Genomic DNA, 24917 nt, shown 5'->3' with positions numbered 1-24917 from the left:
GGAGTTACTTATACGTATTGCTTATGTTGCTATGCTATGCTCGTAGACGTGGTTTGGGTGAGTGAAATCCATGACAGATGTGAGATTGTTAATTAATGGTTCAACTTAAGGTGGCAACTTGAATACACATCTGGGTGGATTGAGGCACCTGGAGTACCCAATGTTGCCTGTATTTTTGGAAATCACGGGGTTCCGTGTGATTTTCCTATGGATCGCCACCCAAGCTCAAAGGGAACTGAGATGATTCATGCTAGAAACTTCCATGTGCAGCCACAAGCTATTATGGGCTCCAGCATAGTTGAGTAAGTTACGTGAAGCTCTTGAAGAGGTGGATCAGCAGGTAGTGGGTTGTAGGTTTGGTATGGTCTACCCGGAGTAGAGAGTTAATGTTTCTGAAAGACTGTGTCTCGGTCATCCGTTTCTCAAACATCATCTAGTGCGAGAAATTCAACGGAGGCGATCGAGTCTTGTGGGGAAAAGTGCGCAAACCTCTGCAGAGTGTACAAACTAATCATGGTTAGTCGTGTCCCCGGTTATGGACATCTTGAGTATCTAGTACTTGGAGTATCTTAAGTATCTCATCACTTTTAACATAATACTGTTGGGTTGATAATTACTTTAATTGGGATTGAGTTGGAGGAACCTTCTCAATGATGTTTCAACTACCATGATAGGTAAATTAAAATCTATTCCTTTGTTGTAGGGAAAAATTGGCTTTTCGCAAAACTGTAACCATAGAGCTTTCCACCAGCCAAATATGCATGTAGTGATAGCCTTATTTTGTTCTTGCTCTACTGTGTTACTTTGCCAGCATATTCCATGTGCTGACCCGTTCCGGGCTGCAACTATTATGTTGCAGACTTTTCAAACAAAGAGTAAGGTTCGTTAGGTCGTTGCCGTGCAGCTTAGCTATGCCGTTGGAGTTGATGGACTCACTTTATCTTCGAAGCCTTCCACTATTATCGTATTAGATGGCCTTAAGCCATATTTATTGTAGTAAGTTCTCTTTGGAGACATTCGATGTAATAAGTGTGTGATTGCTACTCTGTTATAAATCCTCGAGTACTGTGTGTGTCAGCGATCCAGGGATGACACTGAAGCAAAAAGACTTGACCGTTTGAGGTCGGGTCGCTACATCCATAAATGAGAAACATATCCTCTATCCTTTTCAGGTATTTCAGGATGTTCTTGACCGTTGTCCAGTGATCCACTCCTGGATTACTTTGGTACCTCCCTGCTAAACTAATAGCAAGGCACACATCAGGTCTGGTACACATCATTGCATACATGATAGAGCCTATGGCTGAAGCATAGGGAACATCTTTCATTTTCTCTCTATCTTCTGCAGTGGTCGGGCATTAAGTCTTACTCAACTTCACACCTTGTAACACAGGCAAGAACCCATTCTTTGCTTGATCCATTTTGAACTTCTTCAAAACTTTGTCAAGGTATGTGCTTTGTGAAAGTCCAATTAAGCGTCTCGATCTATCTCTATAGATCTTGATGCCCAATATATAAGCAGCTTCACCGAGGTCTTTCATTGAAAAACTTTTATTCAAATATCCTTTTATGCTATTCAGAAATTCTATATCATTTCCAATCAACAATATGTCATCCACATATAATATCAGAAATGCTACAGAGCTCCCACTCACTTTCTTGTAAATACATGCTTCTCCAAAAGTGTGTATAAAACCATATGCTTTGATCACAGTATCAAAACGTTTATTCCAACTCCGAGAGGCTTGCACCAGTCCATAAATGGATCGCTGGAGCTTGCACACTTTGTTAGCTCCCTTTGGATCGACAAAACCTTCCGGTTGCATCATATACAACTCTTCTTCTAGAAATCCATTCAGGAATGCAGTTTTGACATCCATTTGCCAAATTTCATAATCATAAAATGCAGCAATTGCCAACATGATTCGGACAGACTTAAGCATCGCTATGGGTGAGAAATTCTCATCGTAGTCAATCCCTTGAACTTGTCGAAGACCTTTTGCAACAAGTCGAGCTTTATAGACAGTAATATTACCGTCAGCGTCGGTCTTCTTCTTGAAGATCCATTACAATGGCTTGCCGATCAATGGGCAAGTCAACCAAAGTCCACACTTTGTTCTCATACATGGATCCCATCTCAGGTTTCATGGCCTCAAGCCATTTTGCGGAATCTGGGCTCACCATCGCTTCTTCATAGTTCGTAGGTTCGTCATGGTCTAGCAACATAACCTCCACAACAGGATTACCATACCACTCTAGTGCGGATCTCACTCTGGTTGACCTACGAGGTTCAGTAACAACTTGATCTGAAGTTTCATGATCATCATCATTAACTTCCTCACTAATTGGTGTAGGTGTCACAGGAACCGGTTTCTGTGATGAACTACTTTCCAATAAGGGAGCAGGTACAGTTACCTCATCAAGTTCTACTTTCCTCCCACTCACTTCTTTCGAGAGAAACTACTTCTCTAGAAAGGATCCAAATTTAGCAACAAACATTTTGCCTTCAGATCTGTGATAGAAGGTGTACCCAACATTTTCCTTTGGGTATCCTATGAAGACACATTTCTCCGATTTGGGTTCGAGCTTATCAGGTTGAAGTTTTTTCACATAAGCATCACAGCCCCAAACTTTAAAAAACAACAACTTTGGTTTCTTGCCAAACCACAGTTCATAAGGCGTCGTCTCAACGGATTTCGATGGTGCCCTATTTAACGTGAATGCAGCCGTCTCTAAAGCATAACCCCAAAATGATAGTGGTAAATCAGTAAGAGACATCATAGATCGCACCATATCTAGTAAAGTACGATTATGATATTCGGACACACCATTACGCTGTGGTGTTTCGGGTGGCGTGAGTTGCGAAACTATTCCGCATTGTTTCAAATGAAGACCAAACTCGTAACTCAAATATTCTCCTCCACGATCAGATCGTAGAAACTTTATTTTCTTGTTACAATGATTTTCAACTTCCCTCTGAAATTCTCTGAACTTTTCAAATGTTTTAGATTTATGTTTCATTAAGTAGATATACCCATATCTGCTTAAATCATCTGTGAAGGTGAGAAAATAACGATACCCGCCGCGAGCCTCAACATTCATCGGACCACATACATCTGTATGTATGATTTCCAACAAATCTGTTGCTCGCTCCATAGTTCCGGAGAACGGCGTTTTAGTCATCTTGCCCATGAGGCACAGTTCACAAGTACCAAGTGATTCATAATCAAGTGGTTCCAAAAGTCCATAAGTATGGAGTTTCTTCATGCGCTTTACACCAATATGACCTAAACGGCAGTGCCACAAATAAGTTGCACTATCATTATCAACTCTGCATCTTTTGGCTTCAATATTATGAATATGTGTATCACTACTATCGAGATTCAATAAGAATAGACCACTCTTCAAGGGTGCATGACCATAAAATATATTACTCATATAAATAGAACAACCATTATTCTCTGATTTAAATGAATAACCGTCTCGCATCAAACAAGATCCAGATATAATGTTCATGCTTAACGCTGGCACCAAATAACAATTATTCAGGTCTAAAACTAATCCCGAAGGTAGATGTAGATGTAGCGTGCGGACTGCGATCACATGGACTTTGGAACCATTTCCCATGCGCATCGTCACCTCATCCTTAGCCAATGTTCGCTTAATCCGTAGTCCCTGTTTCGAGTTGCAAATATTAGCAACAGAACCAATATCAAATAACCAGGTGCTACTGCGAGCATTAGTAAGGTACACATCAATAACATGTATATCACATATACCTTTGTTCACCTTGCCATCCTTCTTATCCGCCAAATACTTGGGGCAGTTCTGCTTCCAGTGACCAATCTGTTTGCAGTAGAAGCACTCAGTTTCAGGCTAAGGTCCAGACTTGGGTTTCTTCTCTTGAGCAGCAACTTGTTTGCCGTTCTTCTTGAAGTTCCCCTTCTTCTTCCCTTTACCCTTTTTCTTGAAACTAGTGGTCTTGTTGACCATCAACACTTGATGCTCCTTTTTGATTTCTACCTCCGCAACCTTTAGCATTGCAAAGAGCTCAGGAATTGTCTTATCCATCCCTTGCATATTATAGTTCATCACGAAGCTTTTGTAGCTTGGTGGCAGTGATTGAAGAACTCTGTCAATGACACTATCAACAGGAAGATTAACTCCTAGTTGAGTCAAGTGATTATGATACCCAGACATTTTGAGTATATGTTCACTGACAAAACTATTCTCCTCCATCTTGCAGCTATAGAACTTATTGGAGACTTCATATCTCTCAATCCGGGCATTTGCTTGAAATATTAACTTCAACTCCTGGAACATCTCATATGCTCCATGACGTTCAAAACGTCATTGAAGTACCGGTTCTAAGCCGTAAAGCATGGCACACTGAACTATCGAGTAGTCATCAGCTTTACTCTGCCAAACGTTCTTAACGTTGTCAGCAGCATCTGTAGCAGGCCTGGCACCTAGCAGTGCTTCCAGGACGTAATTCTTCTGTGCAGCAATGAGGATAATCCTCAAGTTATGGACCCAACCCATATAATTGCTACCATCATCTTTCAACTTTGCTTTCTCAAGGAACACATTAAAATCCAACGGAACAACACGAGCCATCTATCTACAATCAACATAGACAAGCAAAAAACTATCAGGTACTAAGTTCTTGATAAATTTAAGTTCAATTAATCATATTACTTAAGAACTCCCACTTAGATAGACATCCCTCTAATCCTCTAAGTGATCATGTGATCCAAATCAACTAAACCATGTCCGATCATCACGTGAGATGGAGTAGTTTCAATGGTGAACATCACTATGTTGATCATATCTACTATATGATTCACGCTCGACCTTTCGGTCTCAGTGTTCTGAGGCCATATCTGCATATGCTAGGCTCGTCAAGTTTAACCTGAGTATTCCGCGTGTGCAACTGTTTTGCACCCGTTGTATTTGAACGTAGAGCCAATCACACCTGATCATCACGTGGTGTCTCAACACGAAGAACTTTCGCAATGGTGCATACTCAGGGAGAACACTTATACCTTGATAATTTAGTGAGAGATCATCTTATAATGCTACCGTCAATCAAAGCAAGATAAGATGCATAAAACATATACATCACATGCAATCAATATAAGTGATATGATATGGCCATCATCATCTTGTGCTTGTGATCTCCATCTCCGAAGCACCGTCATGACCACCATCGTCACCGGTGCGACACCTTGATCTCCATCGTAGCATCATTGTCGTCTCTCCAACTATTGCTTCTACGACTATCGCTACCACTTAGTGATAAAGTAAAGCAATTACAGGGCGATTGCATTACATACTATAAAGCGACAACCATATGGCTCCTGCCAATTGCCGATAACTCGGTTACAAAACATGATCATATCATACAACAAAATTTAGCATCATGCCTTGACCATATCACATCACAACATGCCCTCCAAAAACAAGTTAGACGTCCTCTACTTTGTTGTTGCAAGTTTTACGTGGCTGCTACGGGCTGAGCAAGAACCGTTCTTACCTACGCATCAAAACTACAATGATAGTTCGTCAAGTTAGTGATGTTTTAACCTTCTCAAGGACCGGGCATAGCCACACTCGGTTCAACTAAAGTTGGAGAAACTGACACCCGCCAGCCACCTGTGTGCAAAGCACGTCAGTAGAACCAGTCTCGCGTAAGCGTACACGTAAAATCGGTCCGGGCCGCTTCATCCAACAATACCGCCGAACAAAAGTATGACATGCTGGTAAGCAGTATGACTTGTATCGCCCACAACTCACTTGTGTTCTACTCGTGCATATAACATCTACGCATATAACCTGGCTCGGATGCCACTGTTGGGGAACGTAGTAATTTCAAAAAAAAATCCTACGCACACGCAAGATCATTGTAATGCATAGCAACGAGAGGGGAGAGTGTGTCCACATACCCTCGTAGACCGAAAGCGGAAGCGTTAGCACAACGCGGTTGATGTAGTCGTACGTCTTCACGATCCGACCGATCAAGCACCGAACGCACGACACCTCCGAGTTCTGCACACGTTCAACTCGATGACGTCCCTCGAACTCCGATCCAGCCGAGCTTTGAGGGAGAGTTCCCTCAGCATGACGGCGTGGTGACGATGATGATTTTCTACCAACAGAGGGCTTCGCCTAAGCACTGCTACGATATGACCGAGGTGGATTATGGTGGAGGGGGCACCGCACACGGCTAAGAGATCCAAGAGATCAATTGTTGTGTCTCTAGGGGGTGCCTCCCTCCCCGTATATAAAGGAGTAGAGGAGGGGGAGGGGCCGGCCACCCTTTGGCGCGCCCCATGAGGAGTCCTACTCCCACCGGGAGTAGGACTCCCCCCTTTCCATGTTGGAGTAGGAGAGGAGAGGGAAGGAGAAAGAGGGAGAAAGGAAAGGGGGGGGGGTGCCACCCCCCTTCCTAGTCCAATTCGGACTTGGGAGGGGAGGGGCGCGGGGCTGCCCCTTGGCCGCCTCTCCTCTTCCACCAATTGGGCCCATGAGGCCCATTAACCTTCGGGGGGGGGGGGTTCCGGTAACCCCCCGGTACTCCGGTATATATCCGATAACCCCCGGAACCATTCCGGTGTCCGAATATAGTCGTCCAATATATCAATCTTCATGTATCGACCATTTCAAGACTCCTCGTTATGTTCGTGATCACATCCGGGACTCCTAACTACCTTAGGTACATTAAAACACATAAACTCATAATATAACCATCATCGAACTTTAAGCGTGCGGACCCTACGGGTTCGAGAACTATGCAGACATGACCGAGACACGTCTTTGGTCAATAACCAATAGCGGAACCTGGATGCTCATATTGGCTCCTACATATTCTAAGATGATCTTTATCGGTCAAACCGCATAACAACATACGTTGTTCCCTTTGTCATCGGTATGTTACTTGCCCGAGATTCGATCGTCGATATCTCAATACCTAGTTCAATCTCGTTACCGGCAAGTCTCTTTACTCGTTCCATAATACATCATCCCGCAACTAACTCATTAGTTGCAATGCTTGCAAGGCTTAGTGATGTGTATTACCGAGTGGGCCCAGAGATACCTCTCTGACAATCGGAGTGACAAATCCTAATCTTGAAATATGCCAACCCAACAAGTACCTTTGGAGAAATCTGTAGAGCACCTTTATAATCACCCAGTTACGTTGTGATGTTTGGTAGCACACAAAGTGTTCCTCCGGTAAACGGGAGTTGGATAATCTCATAGTCATAGGAACATGTGTAAGTCATGAAGAAAGCAATAGCACCAAACTAAATGATCAAGTGCTAAGCTAACAGAATGGGTCAAGTCAATCACATCATTCTCCTAATGATGTGATCCCGTTAATCAAATAACAACTCTTTGTCTATGGTTAGGAAACATAACCATCTTTGATTCAACGAGCTAGTCAAGTAGAGGCATACTAGTGACACTCTGTTTTGTCTATGTATTCACACATGTATCATGTTTCCGGTTAATACAATTCCAGCATGAATAATAAACATTTATCATGATATAATGAAATAAATAAACATTTATCATGATATGATGAAATAAATAATAACTTTATTATTGCCTCTAGGGCATATTTCCTTCAATCCTATTAGGACTTGGGAGTCCTAGTAGGACTCCCCACACTTGGCGTGCCCCCTCTAGGGCCGGCCTCCTCCTCCCTCCTTTATATACGTGGGCAGGGGACACCCCAAAGGCACAACAGACAATCTCTTAGCCGTGTGCGGTGCCCCCCTCCACAGTTACCCACCTCGGTCATATCGTCGTAGTGCTTAGGCGAAGCCCTGCGCCGGTAACTTCATCATCACCGTCACTACACCATGGTGCCAACGAAACTCTCCCTCAGCCTCAACTGGATCAAGAGTACGAGGGACGTCACCGAGATGAACGTGTGCAGATCACGGAGGTGCCTTATCTTCGGTGCTAGGATCGGTCGGATCGTGAAGACATACGACTACATCAACCGCGTTGTCATAACGCTTCCTCTTGCGGTCTACGAGGGTACGTGGACTACACTCTTCCCTCTCGTTGCTATGCATCACCATGATAGATCTTGCGTGTGCGTGCATAGATGTTATATGCATGAGTAGAACACAAAGGAGTTGTGGGCATGGGTATATACATATTGCTTGTCGTCACTAGTGGTTTCTTGATTCAGCGGTATTGTTGGATGAAGCGGCCCAGACCGACATTACGCGTACGCTTACGCGAGACTGGTTCTACCGACGTGCTTCGCACCCAGGTGGCTAGTGGGTGTCTGTTTCTCCAACTTCAGTTGAATCGGTTTCAATGAACAGGGTTCTTTCTGACATTGTGGTTTTGATGCGTAGGTAAGAACGATTCTTGTTATAAGCCCGTAGCCGCCACGTAAAACTTGCAAACAAAGTAGAGGACGTCTAACTTGTTTTTGCAGGGCATGTTGTGATGTGATATGGTCAAGACGTGATGAGATATAAATTGTTGTATGAGATGATCAAGTTTTGTGGAAGTTATCGGCAACTGGCAGTAGCCTTATGGTTGTCTCTTTATTGCATAAGATGCGAGCACCATATAATTGCTTTACTTTATCGCTATGCCATAGCAATAGTTGCAAAAGCAATAGTTGGTGAGACGACCATGTGATGACACGTTGATAGAGATCAAGATGATGGAGATCATGGTGTCATGCCGTTGACGATGGAGATCATGACGGTACTTTGGAGATGGAGATCAAAGGCACAAGATGATGATAGCCATATCATGTCACATATTTTGATTGCATGTGATGTTTATCTTTTATGCATCTTATTTTGCTTAGTACGATGGTAGCATTATAAGATGATCCCTCACTAAATTTCAAGGTATAAGCGTTCTCCCTGAGTATGCACCGTTGCGACAGTTCGTCGTGTTGAGACACCACGTGATGATCAGGTGTGATTGGCTCTACGTTCAAATACAACGGGTGCAAAACAGTTGCACACGCGGAATACCCAGGTTAAACTTGACGAGCCTAGCATATGCAGATATGGCCTCAGAACACTGAGACCGAAAGGTCGAGCGTGAATCATATAGTAGATATGATCAACATAGTGATGTTCACCATTGAAACTACTCCATCTCACGTGATGATCGGACATGGTTTAGTTGATATGGATCACGTGATCATTTAGATGACTAGAGGGATGTCTATCTAAGTGGGAGTTCTTAAGTAATATGATTAATTGAACTTAAATTTATCATGAACTTAGTCCTGATAGTATTTGCATATCTATGTTGTAGATCAATTGCTCGCGTATAGCTTCCCCGTTTTATTTATGATATGTTCCTAGAGAAAACTATGTTGAAAGATGATAGTAGCAATGATGCGGATTGGATCTGTGATCTGAGGATTATCCTCGTTGCTGCACAGAAGAATTATGTCCTTGATGCACCGCTAGGTGACATAACTATTGCAGGAGCAAATGCAGATGTTATGAATGTTTGACAAAGCTCGGTATGACGACTAGTTAATAGTTTAGTGCACCATGCTTTACGGCTTAGAACCGGGACTTCAAAAATGTTTTTGAATGCCACAAAGCATATAAGATGTTATAAGAGTTGAAATAGGTATTTCATACTCATGCCTGTGTCGAGAGGTAGGAGACCTCTGACAGTATTTTGCCTACAAGATGCAGGAGAATAGCTCAACCAGTGAGCATGTGCTCAGATTGTCTGGGTACTACAATTGCTTGAATCAAGTGGGAGTTAATCTTCTAGATAAGATAGTAATTGACAAAGTTCTCTAGTCACTATCACCAAGTTACTAGAACTTAGTGATGAATGATGTCTACTACACAACCTTCTTCTTGTAGACGTTGTTGGGCCTCCAAGTGCAGAGGTTTGTAGGATAGTAGCAAATTTCCCTCAAGTGGATGACCTAAGGTTTATCAATCCGTAGGAGGCGTAGGATGAAGATGGTCTCTCTCAAGCAACCCTGCAACCAAATAACAAAGAGTCTCTTGTGTCCCCAACACACCCAATACAATGGTAAATTGTATAGGTGCACTAGTTCGGCGAAGAGATGGTGATACAAGTGCAATATGGATAGTAGATAATAGTTTTTGTAATCTGAAAATATAAAAATAGCAAGGTAACTAATGATAAAAGTGAGCGTAAACGGTATTGCAATGCTGGTAAACAAGGCCCAGGGTTCATACTTTCGCTAGTGCAATTTCCCTCAATAATAATAACATAATTGGATCATATAACTATCCCTCAACATGCAACAAGGAGTCACTCCAAAGTCACTAATAGCGGAGAACGAACGAAGAGATTATGGTAGGGTACGAAACCACCTCAAAGTTATTCTTTCCAATCAATCCGTTGGGCTATTCCTATAAGTGTCACAAACAGCCCTAGAGTTCGTACTAGAATAACACCTCAAGACACAAATCAACCAAAACCCTAATGTCACCTAGATACTCCAATGTCACCTCAAGTATCCGTGGGTATGATTATACGATATGCATCACACAATCTCAGATTCATCTATTCAACCAACACATAGAACCTCAAAGAGTGCCCCAAAGTTACTACCGGAGAATCACGACGAAAACGTGTGCCAACCCCTATGCATAGTTTCATGGGCGGAACCCGCAAGTTGATCACCAAAACATACATCAAGTGAATCACGTGATATCCCATTGTCACCACAGATACGCACGGCAAGACATACATCAAGTGTTCTCAAATCTTTAAAGACTCAATCCGATAAGATAACTTCAAAGGGGAAACTCAATCCATTACAAGAGAGTAGAGGGGGGGGGGGAGAAAACATCATAGGATCCAAATATAATAGCAAAGCTCGCGATACATCAAGATCGTACCACCTCAAGAACACGAGAGAGAGAGAGAGATCAAACGCATAGCTACTCGTACATACCCTCAGCCCCAAAGGAGAACTACTCCCTCCTCGTCATGGAGATCACCGGGATGATGAAGATGGCCACCGAAGAGGGATTCCCCCTCCAGCAGGGTGCCGGAACGGGTCTAGATTGGCTTTCGGTGGCTACGGAGGCTTCTGGCGGCGGAACTCCCGATCTATTGTGCTCTCTGATCGTTTTAGGGTATATGGAGATATATATAGGAGGAAGAAGTGCGTCAGGGGGGCCACGAGGGGCCCACGAGGGTGGAGGGCGCGCCTAGGGGGGTGGGCGCGCACCCCCGCCTCGTGGCCTCCTCGTTGATCCCCTGACGTGCACTCCAAGTCTTCTGGGCTTCTTCTGATCCAAAAGTAAGTTCCATGAAGTTTCAGGTCAATTGGACTCCGTTTGATTTTCCTTTTCTGCGATATTCTAAAACAAGGAAAAAACAGAAACTGGCACTAGGCTCTGGGTTAATAGGTTAGTCCCAAAAATCATATAAAATAGCATATAAATGGATATAAAACATCCAAGGTTGATAATATAATAGCATGGAACAATCAAAAATTATAGATACGTTGGAGACGTATCAGCATCCCCAAGCTTAATTCCTACTCGTCCTCGAGTAGGTAAATGATAAAAACAGAATTTTTGATGTGGAATGCTACCTAACATATTTATCCATGTAATTCTCTTCATTGTAGCAAGAATATTCAGATCCATAAGATTCAAGACAAAATTTTAATATTGACATAGAAATAATAATACTTCAAGCATACTAACTAAGCAATCATGTCTTCTCAAAATAACATGGCCAAAGAAAGCTATCCCTACAAAATCATATAGTCTGGCTATGCTCCATCTTCACCACACAAAATATTTAAATCATGCACAACCCCGATGACAAGCCAAGCAATTGTTTCATACTTTTGATGCTCTCAAACTTTTTTAATCTTCACTCAATACATGAGTGTGAGCCATGGACATAGCACTATAGGTGGAATAGAATGGTGGTTGTGGAGAAGACAAAAAGGAGAAGATAGCTAGTCTCACATCAACTAGGCATATCAATGGGCTATGGAGATGCCCATTAATAGATATCAATGTGAGTGAGTAGGGATTGCCATGCAACGGATGCACTAGAGCTATAAATGTATGAAAGCTCAACAAAAGAAACTAGTGGGTGTGCATCCAACTCGCTTGCTCACGAAGACCTAGGGCATTTTGAGGAAGCCCATCATTGAAATATACAAGCCAAGTTCTATAATGAAAGATTCCCACTAGTATATGAAAGTGACAACATAGGAGACTCTCTATCATGAAGATCATGGTGCTACTTTGAAGCACAAGTGTGGTAAAAGGATAGTAGCATTGCCCCTTCTCTCTTTTTCTCTCTTTTTTTATTTTTTTATTTGGCCTTCTTTTTTATGGCCTCTTTTCTCTCTATTTTTTTATTTGGGCTTCTTTGGCCTCTTTTATTTATTTATTTTCGTCCGGAGTCTCATCCCAACTTGTGGGGGAATCATAGTCTCCATCATCCTTTCCTCACTGGGACAATGCTCTAATAATGATGATCATCACACTTTTATTTACTTACAACTCAAGAATTACAACTCGATTCTTAGAACAAAATATGACTCTATATGAATGCCTCCGGCAGTGTACTCGGATGTGCAATGACTCATGAGTGACATATATGGAAGAATTATGAACGGTGGCTTTGCCACAAATACGATGTCAACTACATGATCATGTAAAGCAATATGACAAGGATGAAGCGTGTCATAATAAACGGAATGGTGGAAAGTTGCATGGCAATATATCTCGGAATGGCTATGGAAATGCCATAATAGGTAGGTATGGTGGCTGTTTTGAGGAAGATATATGGTGGGTTTATGGTACCGGCAAAAGTTGCGCGGTACTAGAGAGGCTAGCAATGGTGGAAGGGTGAGAGTGTGTATAATCCATGGACTCAACATTAGTCATAAAGAACTCACATAGTTATTGCAAAAATATATTAGTTATCGAAACAAAGTACTACGCGCATGCTCCTAGGGGTATAGATTGGTAGGAAAATACCATCGCTCGTCCCCGACCGCCACTCATAAGGAAGACAATCAATAAATAAATCATGCTCCGACTTCATCACATAACGGTTCACCATACGTGCATGCTACGGGAATCACAAACTTTAACACAACTACTCAACTAGCATGACTCTAATATCACCATCTTCATATCTCAAAATAATTATCAAGTATCAAACTTCTCATAGTATTCAATGCAATTTATATGAAAGTTTTTATTATATCCCTCTTGGATGCCCATCATATTAGGACTAGTTTCATAACCAAAGAAAACTACTATGCTGTTCAGGACTCTCAAAATAATATAAGTGAAGCATGAGAGTTCATCTATTTCTACAAAATAAATCCACCGCCGTTCTCTAAAAAGATATAAGTGAAGCACTAGAGCAACAACAAACTACTCCGAAAGATATAAGTGAAGCTCAATGAGTAGTCGAATAATTATGCAACTATGTGAAGAATCTCTAAAATTTAATAATTTCAGATCTTGGTATTTTATTCAAACAGCAAGCAAAACTAAAATAAAATGACATTCTAAGAATGGCAAACATCATGTGAAGGAGCAAAAACTTAGGATCAACCGAAACTAACCAATAGTTGTTGAAGAAGAAAGGTGGGATGCCAACCGGGGCATCCCCTAGCTTAGATGCTTGAGACTTCTTGAAATATTATCTTGGGATGCCTTGGGCATCCCCAAGCTTGAGCTTTTGTGTCTCCGTAATTCCTCTCATATCACGGTCTTCCTAAATCTCAAAAGCTTCATCCACACAAAACTCAACAAGGACTCGTGAGATAAGTTAGTATAAACCATTGCAAAAACCTTATCATACTCCACTGTAGAAAATCACTAAAATTATTATTAAACATTGCATACTAAATGCCTCTGCATATTTAATAGTTCTATCCTCAAATAGAATCATTAAAGAAGCAAACATATGCAAACAATGCAAACATAACAGCAATCTGCCTAAACAGGACAGTCTATAAAGAATGCAGCAACATCCATACTTCCCTAGCTCCAAAAATTATGAAAGAAAATTCCCACTGTAGTAAATTTATCAGATATTAATATGCAAAAGTTTTCAACATTTTATCACATTCTGACTTTTCTAGGGAATTATTGCAACAGCGGTAAACTTTCTGTTTTCAAACAGCAACATGTGGACTTGTAAAATAGGCATAGTAAAGGCTATCAATGCCACTTTTATTGAAATAAAAGATGCAAAACATTGTTCTAAATGACAGCAAGAAAATTCTAACAAAATAAATTGTTGCTCCAAGCAAAACACATATCATGTGGTAAATAAAAATATAGCTCCAAGTAAAGTTACCGATGAACGAAGACGAAAGAGGGGATGCCTTCCGGGGCATCCCCAAGCTTAGGATTTTGGTTGTCCTTGAATATTTCCTTGGGGTGACATGGGCATCCCCAAGCTTAGGCTCTTGCCACTCCTTATTTCATAATCCATCGAATCTTTACCCAAAACTTGAAAACTTCACAACACAAAACTTAACAGAAAATTCGTAAGCTCCGTTAGCGAAAGAAAACAAAACACCACTTAAAGGTACTGTAATGAACTCATTATTTATTTATATTGGTGTTAAACCTACTGTATTCCAACTTCTATATGGTTTATAAACTCTTTTACTAGCCATAGATTCGTCAAAATAAGTAAACAACACATCGAAAACAGAATCTGTCAAAAACAGAACAGTCTGTAGTAATCTGGATCAAACGTATACTTTTCGAACTCATAAAATTCTAAAATAATTTGCTGGACCTGAGGAATCTATCTATTATTCATATTCAAAAAGAATTAACTAAATATCACTCTCCAAATAAAAATGGCAGCAATTCTCGTGAGCGCTAAAGTTTCTGTTTTTTACAGCATGATCATAAAGACTTCACCCAAGTCTTCCCAAAGGTTCTACTTGGCACAAACACTAATTAAAAGCATAAAACCACATATAAACAGAGGCTAGATGAATAATTTATTACTAAACAGGAACAAAAATCAAGGAACAAAAATAAAGTTGGGTTGCCTCCCAACAAGCGCTATCGTTTAACGCCCCTAGCTAGGCATGATGATTTCAATGATGCTCACATAAAAGTAAGAATTGTAACATAAAGAGAGCATCTTGAAGAATATGACTAGCACATTTAAGTCTAACCCACTTCCTATGCATAGGGATTTTGTGATCAAACAACTTGTGGGAACAAGAATCAACTTGCATAGGAAGGTAAAACAAGCATAACTTCAAAACTTTAAGCACATAGAGAGGAAACTTGATATTATTGCAATTCCTACAAGCATAAGTTCCTCCCTCATAATAATTTCAGTAGCATCATGAATGAATTCAACAATATAACCATCACATAAAGCATTCTTTTCATGATCTACAAGCATATACATTTTATTACTCTCCACACAAGCAAAATTCTTCTCATGAATAATACTGGGAGCAAACTCAACAAAATAATTATCATATGAGGCATAATCCAATTGAAAACTAAAATCATGATGACAAGTTTCATGGATATCATTATTCTTTATAGCATACAAGTCATCACAATAATCATCATAGATAGCAACTTTGTTCTCATAATCAATTGGAACCTCTTCCGAAATATTGGATTCATCACTAAATAAAGTCATGACCTCTCCAAATCCACTTTCATCAATATAATCATCATAAATAGGAGGCATGCTTTCATCATAATAAATTTGCTCATCAAAAATAGGGGGACAAAAAAATTTCATCTTCATCAAACATAGCTTCCCCAAGCTTGTGGCTTTACATATCATTAGCATCATGGATATTCAAGGAATTCATACTAAAAACATTGCAATCATGCTCATCATTCAAATATTTAGTGCCAAACATTCTAATGCATTCTTCTTCTAACACTTTGGCACAATTTTCCTTTCCATCATACTCACGAAAGATATTAAAAAGATGAAGCGTATGAGGCAAACTTAATTCCATTTTTTGTAATTTTCTTTTATAAACTAGACTAGTGCTAAAACAAGAAACTAAAAGACTCGATTGCAAGATCTAAAGATATACCATCAAGCACTCACCTCCCCGGCAACGGCGCCAGAAAAGAGCTTGATGTCTACTACACAACCTTCTTCTTGTAGACGTTGTTGGGCCTCCAAGTGCAGAGGTTTGTAGGACAGTAGCAAATTTCCCTCAAGTGGATGACCTAAGGTTTATCACTCCGTAGGAGGCGTAGGATGAAGATGGTCTCTCTCAAACAACCCTGCAACCAAATAACAAAGAGTCTCTTGTGTCCCCAACACACCCAATACAATGGTAAATTGTATAGGTGCACTAGTTCGGCGAAGAGATGGTGATACAAGTGCAATATGGATAGTAGATAATAGTTTTTGTAATCTGAAAATATAAAAATAGCAAGGTAACTAATGATAAAAGTGAGCGTAAACGGTATTGCAATGCTGGTAAACAAGGCCCAGGGTTCATACTTTCGCTAGTGCAATTTCCCTCAATAATAATAACATAATTGGATCATATAACTATCCCTCAACATGCAACAAGGAGTCACTCCAAAGTCACTAATAGCGGAGAACGAACGAAGAGATTATGGTAGGGTACGAAACCACCTCAAAGTTATTCTTTCCAATCAATCCGTTGGGCTATTCCTATAAGTGTCACAAACAGCCCTAGAGTTCATACTAGAATAACACCTTAAGACACAAATCAACCAAAACCCTAATGTCACCTAGATACTCCAATGTCACCTCAAGTATCCGTGGGTATGATTATACGATATGCATCACACAATCTCAGATTCATCTATTCAACCAACACATAGAACCTCAAAGAGTGCCCCAAAGTTCCTAGCGGAGAATCATGAAGAAAACATGTGCCAACCCCTATGCATAGGTTCATGGGCGGAACCCGCAAGTTGATCACCAAAACATACATCAAGTGAATCACGTGATATCCCATTGTCACCACAAATATGCACGGCAAGACATACATCAAGTGTTCTCAAATCTTTAAAGACTCAATCCGATAAGATAACTTCGAAGGGGAAACTCAATCCATTACAAGAAAGTAGAGGGGGGAGAAAACATCATAGGATCCAAATATAATAGCAAAGCTCGCGATACATCAAGATCGTATCACCTCAAGAACACGAGAGAGAGAGATCAAACACATAGCTACTGGTACATACCCTCAGCCCTGAGGGAGAACTACTCCCTCCTCCTCCTCATGGAGAGCACCGGTATGATGAAGATGGCTACCGGAGAGGGATTCCCCCTCCGCCAGGGTGCCGGAACGGGTCTAGATTGGCTTTCGGTGGCTATGGAGGCTTATGGCGGCGGAACTCCCGATCTATTGTGCTCTTTGATCGTTTTAGGGTATATGGAGATATATAGGAGGAAGAAGTGCGTCAGGGGGGCCACGAGGGTGGAGGACGCTCCCAGGGGGTGGGCGCGCCCCCTGCCTCGTGGCCTCCTCGTTGATCCCCTGACGTGCACTCCAAGTCTTCTAGGCTTCTTCTGATCCAAAAATAAGTTCCGTGAAGTTTTTGGTCAATTGGACTCCGTTTGATTTTCCTTTTCTGCGATATTCTAAATCAAGGAACAAACAGAAACTGGCACTAGGCTCTGGGTTAATAGGTTAGTCCCAAAAATCATATAAAATAGCATATAAAACATCCAAGGTTGATAATATAATAGCATGGAACAATAAAAAATTATGGGACAATTCCATTTCTGCCCCTAACTGGAACCCACTACTCAAATTTGCCCCTAATTTCAATGTGTGCTCAAATTTGCCCCTCTGCCGTTAGTTGCCCTTATAGAAATGCCCTTCTGCGCCGTTACCGTCCGGTCAAACAACTTTGACCATCTCGAAAAAATAGTAAAAAAATCAAAAAAATCTGAAATTTTGTGGGATTGAAGCTACTCATGTGCGCAAGGTGCGTGCAAATTTTCGTGCTATTTAGACATACCAGGAGATCGTGGCAAAGGAAAACAAGAAATTTGTACATCTTTGAATAGTAAATTCAAAAAAAGCAAGAAAATTCAAAAACATATGAAATTTTTTGGCATCCAAGATGCTCGGGTGCACAAGGTGTGTGCAAAATTTTGTTATCAAATGACATGCGAGGAGCTCTCGCAAAAAACCAAAATAGTGTATTTTTTACAAGTTTTTTTCTGAGACACATTTTGTTTTTTCTCCATGAGCTCCTACAATGTCCAAACACAACAAAATTTTGCACACACCTTCTACACCTAAGCATCTTTGATGCCAAAAGAATTCATATTTTTTTGAATTTTTTGCTATTTTTTTGAATTTACGGTTCACACGCGTACATATTTACTGTTTTTCCTTCGCCACGAGCTCCTAGAATGTCCAAACAACATGAAAATTTGCACGCACCTTGCAAACCTGAGTACCTTCGATCCTACAAAATTTCAGATTTTTTGGACTTTTTTTGCTATTTTTTCGAGATGGTCAAAGTTGTTTGACCAGATGGTAACGACGCAGAAGGGCATTTCTATAAGGGAAACTAACGGCAGAGGGGCAAATTTGAGCACACATTGAAATTAGGGGCAAATTTGAGCACAAATTGAAATTAGGGGCAAATGTGAGTAGTGGGTTCTAGTTAGGGGCAGAAATGGAATTGTCCCCAAAATTATAGATACGTTGGAGATGTATCAATGAACTATAATATGCAAGGGATGACGAAAGTAATTCCCAAGCTCTTCGCGATGCTGAAATCAGTGAAGGTAGAAATCAAGAAATAGCATCAAGTGTTGATGGTTAACAAGACCACTAGTTTCAAGAAAAGGGTAAAGGGAAAGAAAGTGGAACTTCAAAGAAGAATAGAAAGCAAGTTGCTGCTCCCATGAAGAAGCCCAAAGCTAGACCCAAGCCTAGAACTGAGTGCTTCTACTGCAAAGGAAATGGTCACTGAAGTGGAACTGCCCTAGATACTTGGCGGATAAGAAGGATGGCAAAGTGAACAAAAGTATATTTGATATAAATGTTATTGATGTGTACTTTACTAGTGTTTATAGAAACCCCTCAGTATTTGATACTGGTTCAGTTTCTAAGAGTAGTAACTCGAAATAGGAGTTGCAAAATAAACATAGACTAGTTAAGGGCGAGGTGATGATGAGAGTTGGAAGTGATTCCAAGGTTGATAAGATCACCATCCACACTCCGTTTACCTTCAGGATTAGTGTTGAACCTAAAATAAATGTTATTTGGTGTTTGTGTTGAGCATAAATATGACTGGATCATGTTTATTGCAATATGGTTATTCATTTAAGTCATAGAATAATTGTTGTTCTATTTACATGAATAACGCCTTCTATGGTCATACACTCAATATAAATGGTTTATTGAATCTCGAACGTAGTAATACACATATTCATAATATTGAAGCCAAAAGATGCAAAGTTAATAATGATAGTGCAACTTATTTGTGACACTACCGTTTAGGTCATATTGGTGTAAAGCGCATGAAGAAACTCCATGCTGATGGGCTTTTGGAATCACTTGATGCTTGCGAACCATGCCTCATTGGTAAGATGACTAAGACTCCGTTCTCCGGAACAATGGAGCGAGCAACTAACTTATTGGAAATAATACATACTGATGTATGCGATCCGATAAGTGTTGAGGCTCACGGCGGGTATCGTTATTTTCTGACCTTCACAGATGATTTGAGCAGATATGGGTATATCTACTTAATGAAACATAAGTCTGAAACATTTGAAAAGTTCAAAGAATTTCAGAGTGAAGTGGAAAATCATCGTAACAAGAAAATAAAGTTTCTACGATCTGATTGCGGAGGCGGATATTTGAGTTACGAGTTTGTTCTTCATTTGAAACAATGCGGAATAGTTTCGCAACTCACGCCACCCGGAACACCACAACGTAATGGTGTGTCTGAAGGTCGTAATCATACTTTATGAGATATGGTGCAATATATGATGTCTCTTACTGATTTGTCGCTATAGTTTTGGGGTTATGCATTAGAGTCAACTGCATTCATGTTGAAAAGGGCACCATCTAAATCCGTTGAGATGACACCGTATGAACTGTGGTATAGGAAGAAACCTAAGCCATCGTTTCTTAAAGTTTGGGGCTTGCAATGCTTATATGAAAAAGTTTTCATCCTGATAAGCTCAAACCCAAATCGGAGAAGTGCGTCTTCATAGGATGCCCAAAAGTAACTGTTGGGTACACCTTTTATCACAGATCCGAAGGCAAGATATTTGTTTCTAAGAATGGATCCTTTCTAGAGAAGGAGTTTCTCTCGAAAGAAGTGAGTGGGAGGAAAGTAGAACTTGATGAGGTAACTGTACATGCTCCCTTGTTGGAAAATAGTTCATCACTGAAATCAGTTCTAGTGATTCCTACACTAGTAAGTGAGGAAACTAATGATGATGATCATGAAACTTTTGATCAAGTTACTACCAAACCTCGTAGGTCAACCAGAGTAAGATCCGCACCAGAGTGGTACGGTAATCCTGTTCTAGAAGTCATGTTACTTGACCATGACGAACCTACAAACTATGAGGAAGCGATGATGAGCCCATATTCCGCAAAATGGCTTGAGGCCATGAAATCTGAGATGGGATGCATGTATGAGAACAAAGTATGGACTTTGATTGACTTGCTCGATGATCGGTGAGTCATTGAGAATAAATGGATCTTCAAGAGGAAGACGGACGCTGATAGTAGTGTTACTATCTACAAAGCTTGAATTGTCGCAAAATGTTTTCGACAAGTTCAAGGTGTTGACTACGATGAGATTTTCTCATTCGTATCGATGCTTAAAAGTCTGTCCGAATCATGTTAGAAGTTGCTGCATTTTATGAAATCTGGCAAATGGATGTTAAAACTGCATTCCTTAATGGATTTCTTAAAGAAGAGTTGTATATGATGCAACCAGAAGATTTTGTCAATCCTAAAGGTGCTAACAACGTGAGCAAGCTCCAGTGATTCATCTATGGACTGGTGCAAGTATCTCAGAGTTGGAATATATGCTTTGATAAAGTGATCAAAGCATATGGTTTTATACAGACTTGCGGTGAAGCTTGTGTTTACAAGAAAGTGAGTGGGAGCACTACAATATTTCTGATAAGTATATGTGAATGACATATTTTTGATCAGAAATAATGTAGAATTTTCTGGAAAGCATAAAGGAGTGTTTGAAAGGAGTTTTTCAAAGGAAGACCTCGGTGAAGCTACATACGTATTGAGCATCAAGATCTATAGAGATAGATCAAGACGCTTGATATATTTTCAATGAGTACATACCTTGACAAGATTTTGAAGTAGTTCAAAATGGAACAGTCAAAGCAGGAGTTCTTGCCTGTGTTGCAAAGTGTGAAGTTGAGTAAAGACTCAAAACCCGACCACGGCAGAAAATAGAAAGAGAATGAAAATTCATTCCCTATGCCTTAGTCATAGGTTCTATAAAGTATGCTATGCTGTGTACCAGACCTATTGTGTACCTCACCATAAGTTTGGCAAGAGGGTACAATAGAGATCCATGAGTGGATAACTGGACAGCGGTAAAAAATATCCTTAGTGGAATCAGGAAATGTTTCTCGGTTATGGAGGTGAGAAAGAGTTCGTCGTAAAGAGTTACGTCGATGCAAGCTTTGACACCGATCTGGATGACTCTAAGTCTCGATCTAGATACATATTGAAAGTGGGAGGAATTATCTAGAGTAGCTCCGTGCAAAGCATTGTAGACATAGAAAGTTTGCAAAATACATACGTCTCTGAATGTGGCAAACCCGTTGACTAAATTTCTCTCACAAGCAAAACATGATCACTCTTTGGGTGTTAATCACATAGCGATGTGAACTAGATTATTGACTCTAGTAAACCCTTTGGGTGTTAGTCACATGGAGATGTGAACTAATCACATAAAGATGCGAACTATTGGTGTTAAATCACATGACGATGTGAACTAGATTATTAACTCTAGTGCAAGTGGGAGACTGAAGGAAATATGCCCTAGAGGTAATAATAAAGTTGTTATTTATATTTCCTTATATCATGATAAATGTTTATTATTCATGCTAGATTTGTATTAACCGGAAACTTAGTACATGTGTGAATACATAGACAAACAGAGTGTCCCTAGTATGCCTCTACTTGACTAGCTCATTAATCAAAGATGGTTAAGTTTCCTAGCCATGGACATGTGTTGTAAATTGATGAACGGGGTCACATCATTAGAGAATGATGTGATGGACAAGACCCATTCGTTAGCTTAGCATTATGATCGTTACAGTTTCGTTACTACTGCTTTCTTCATGACTTATACATGTTCCTCAGACTATGAGATTATGCAACTCCCGAATATCGGAGGAACACCTTGTGTGCTATCAAACGTCACAACGTAACTGGGTGGTTATAAAGATGCTATACAGGTGTCTCCGATGGTGTTTGTTGAGTTGGCATAGATCAAGATTAGGATTTGTCACTCCATGTATCGGAGAGGTATCTCTGGGCCCTCTCGGTAATGCACATCACTATAAGCCTTGCAAGCATTGTGACTAATGAGTTAGTTGCGGGATAATGCATTACGAAACGAGTAAAGAGACTTGCTAGTAACGAGATTGAACTAGGTATGAGGATACCGGCGATCGAATCTCGGGCAAGTAACATACCGATGACAAAGGGAACAACGTATGTTGTTATGCGGTTTGACAGATAAAGATCTTCGTAGAATATGTAGGAGCCAATATGAGCATCCAGGTTCTGCTATTGGTTATTGACCGGAGATGTGTCTCGGTCATGTCTACATAGTTCTCGAACCCGTAGGGTCCGCACGCTTAACGTTCGATGACGATTTGTATTATGAGTTATGTGATTTGATGACCGAAGTTTGTTTGGAGTCCCGGATGAGATCGCGGACATGACGAGGAGTCTCGAAATTGCCGAGAGGTAAAGATCGATATATTGGAAGGCTATATTCGGACATCGGAAAGGTTCCAAGTGATTCGTGTATTTTTTGGAGTACCAGAGAGTTACATGAATTCGTCGGGAGAAGTATTGGGCCTTATTGGGCCATATGGGAATAGAGGAGGCAGGCCAAAGGGAAGGAGGCGCGGGCCCCCCATGGGTCCGAATTGGACTAGGGGAAAGGGGGCGGCGCCCCCTTGCCCTTTCCTACTCCCTCTCTCTTTCCCTCTTTCTTCTCTCCTACTCCGGAAAGGAAAAGGGGAATCCTACTAGGACTTGTGAGTCCTAGTAGGACTCCCCACACTTGGCGCGCCCCCTCTAGGGCTGGCCTCCTCCTCCTCCTCCCTCCTTTATATACGTGGGCAGGGGACACCCCAAAGGCACAACAGACAATCTCTTAGCCGTGTGCGGTGCCCCCTCCACAGTTACACACCTCGGTCATATCGTCGTAGTGCTTAGGCGAAGCCCTGCGCCGGTAACTTCATCATCACCGTCACCACGCCGTCGTGCTGAGGAAACTCTCCCTCGGCCTCAACTGGATCAAGAGTACGAGGGATGTCACCGAGCTGAACGTGTGCAGATCGGGGACGTGCCATATCTTTGGTGCTAGGATCGGACGGATCATGAAGACGTACGACTACATCAACCGGGTTGTCATAACGCTTCTGCTTTTGGTCTACGAGGGTACGTGGACTACACTCTTCCCTATCGTTGCTATGCATCACCATGATAGATCTTGCGTGTGCATAGGATTTTTTTTTGAAATTACTGCGTTCCCCAACAAGGTGGCGGGAAAGTAGCCATGGTCAAGGTAAACAAGTACTAGGTCTTTTCTTTCCGAAGCAAGTCAAGGACAACTAGGTCTGTTTGGGGGGGGGGCAATCCTCTAGATTGAATGTGCATGGGCTTTGTTTCACTGGACGAATGAAATGCAGACTCGAAAGCAGGCTTCTTAACGCACAACAAATTACTCGGGTCGGCGGTCTTCTTGTACTCTTCCATTTCTATTGTTGCCATCTGCTCATCGATGTGATGCCCCCGATTCAATCGTACACTAATCATACACGCAAACGTGTACGGTCAAGATCAGGGACTCATGGGACAATATCACAACAAAACTCTAAAAATAAAATAAGTCATACAAGCATCATATTACAAGCCAGGGGTGTCATGGGTTTGTCACAGCAGATGTCCTCGTGAAAGGACTTAGTCGTGGAGCCATCGCTACGGGTTAGCTTAAAGGGGTTAAACCGGACAAGGGGACATGAGGGTTTTATACTAGTTCGGCCCCTTCGATCAAGGTAAAAGCCTACGTCTAGTTGTGATTGGTATTGCTAGGGTTTCGATGACCAGGGAGCGAATCCGCTTTGCCTGGCTCTCGAGTTGTTGTCTGTTGTCCCTAAACCGCTACCGGGTCGTCCCTTTTATATACATAGGTTGACACCCGCCGGTCTATAGAGTCCCGAGGCCGGATCATAAACGTGTCTGGCTCGGTCTCTATTCCTTTAACTTACAATACAAGTTACATGGAAGAGTCGGTTTAGATCTACAGGCCTTTAACCCGCCTTTGGGCCTTCGTAAATCGCCTCCATCCTCACGCCTTCATGGGCTTCTATCTTCATGGAGCTAACCCGGCCACTCCTAGCCAGTTTACCTCCAGTAATCATATCCCCAACATTAGGCCCCAGATTGATTTCAACTTGTTCATGTCAATCTTCTATACTTAGAAATATTCTTGCCCTGGCACCTTCGTATAAATTTGGTAAACCGCCATGACGTCATCCTTTAAATCCACAGTAAATCGTTATGACATCATCTACCCGTTGTAGCTGAAGATACCCTTCATTAATGAATATCCAACCCTCGAGGCGACATCCTTATTAACTATCCATTTCCATCTCCTCGATTTACGCACATGTCGCTTATCGGT

The sequence above is a fragment of the Triticum urartu genome, chromosome 6A, assembly GCF_056163025.1.
Source record: "Triticum urartu cultivar PI428250 chromosome 6A, HENAU_Tu73, whole genome shotgun sequence".
NCBI classification, from domain to species: Eukaryota; Viridiplantae; Streptophyta; class Magnoliopsida; order Poales; family Poaceae; genus Triticum; species Triticum urartu.
This window is presented reverse-complemented; position numbering follows the sequence as displayed.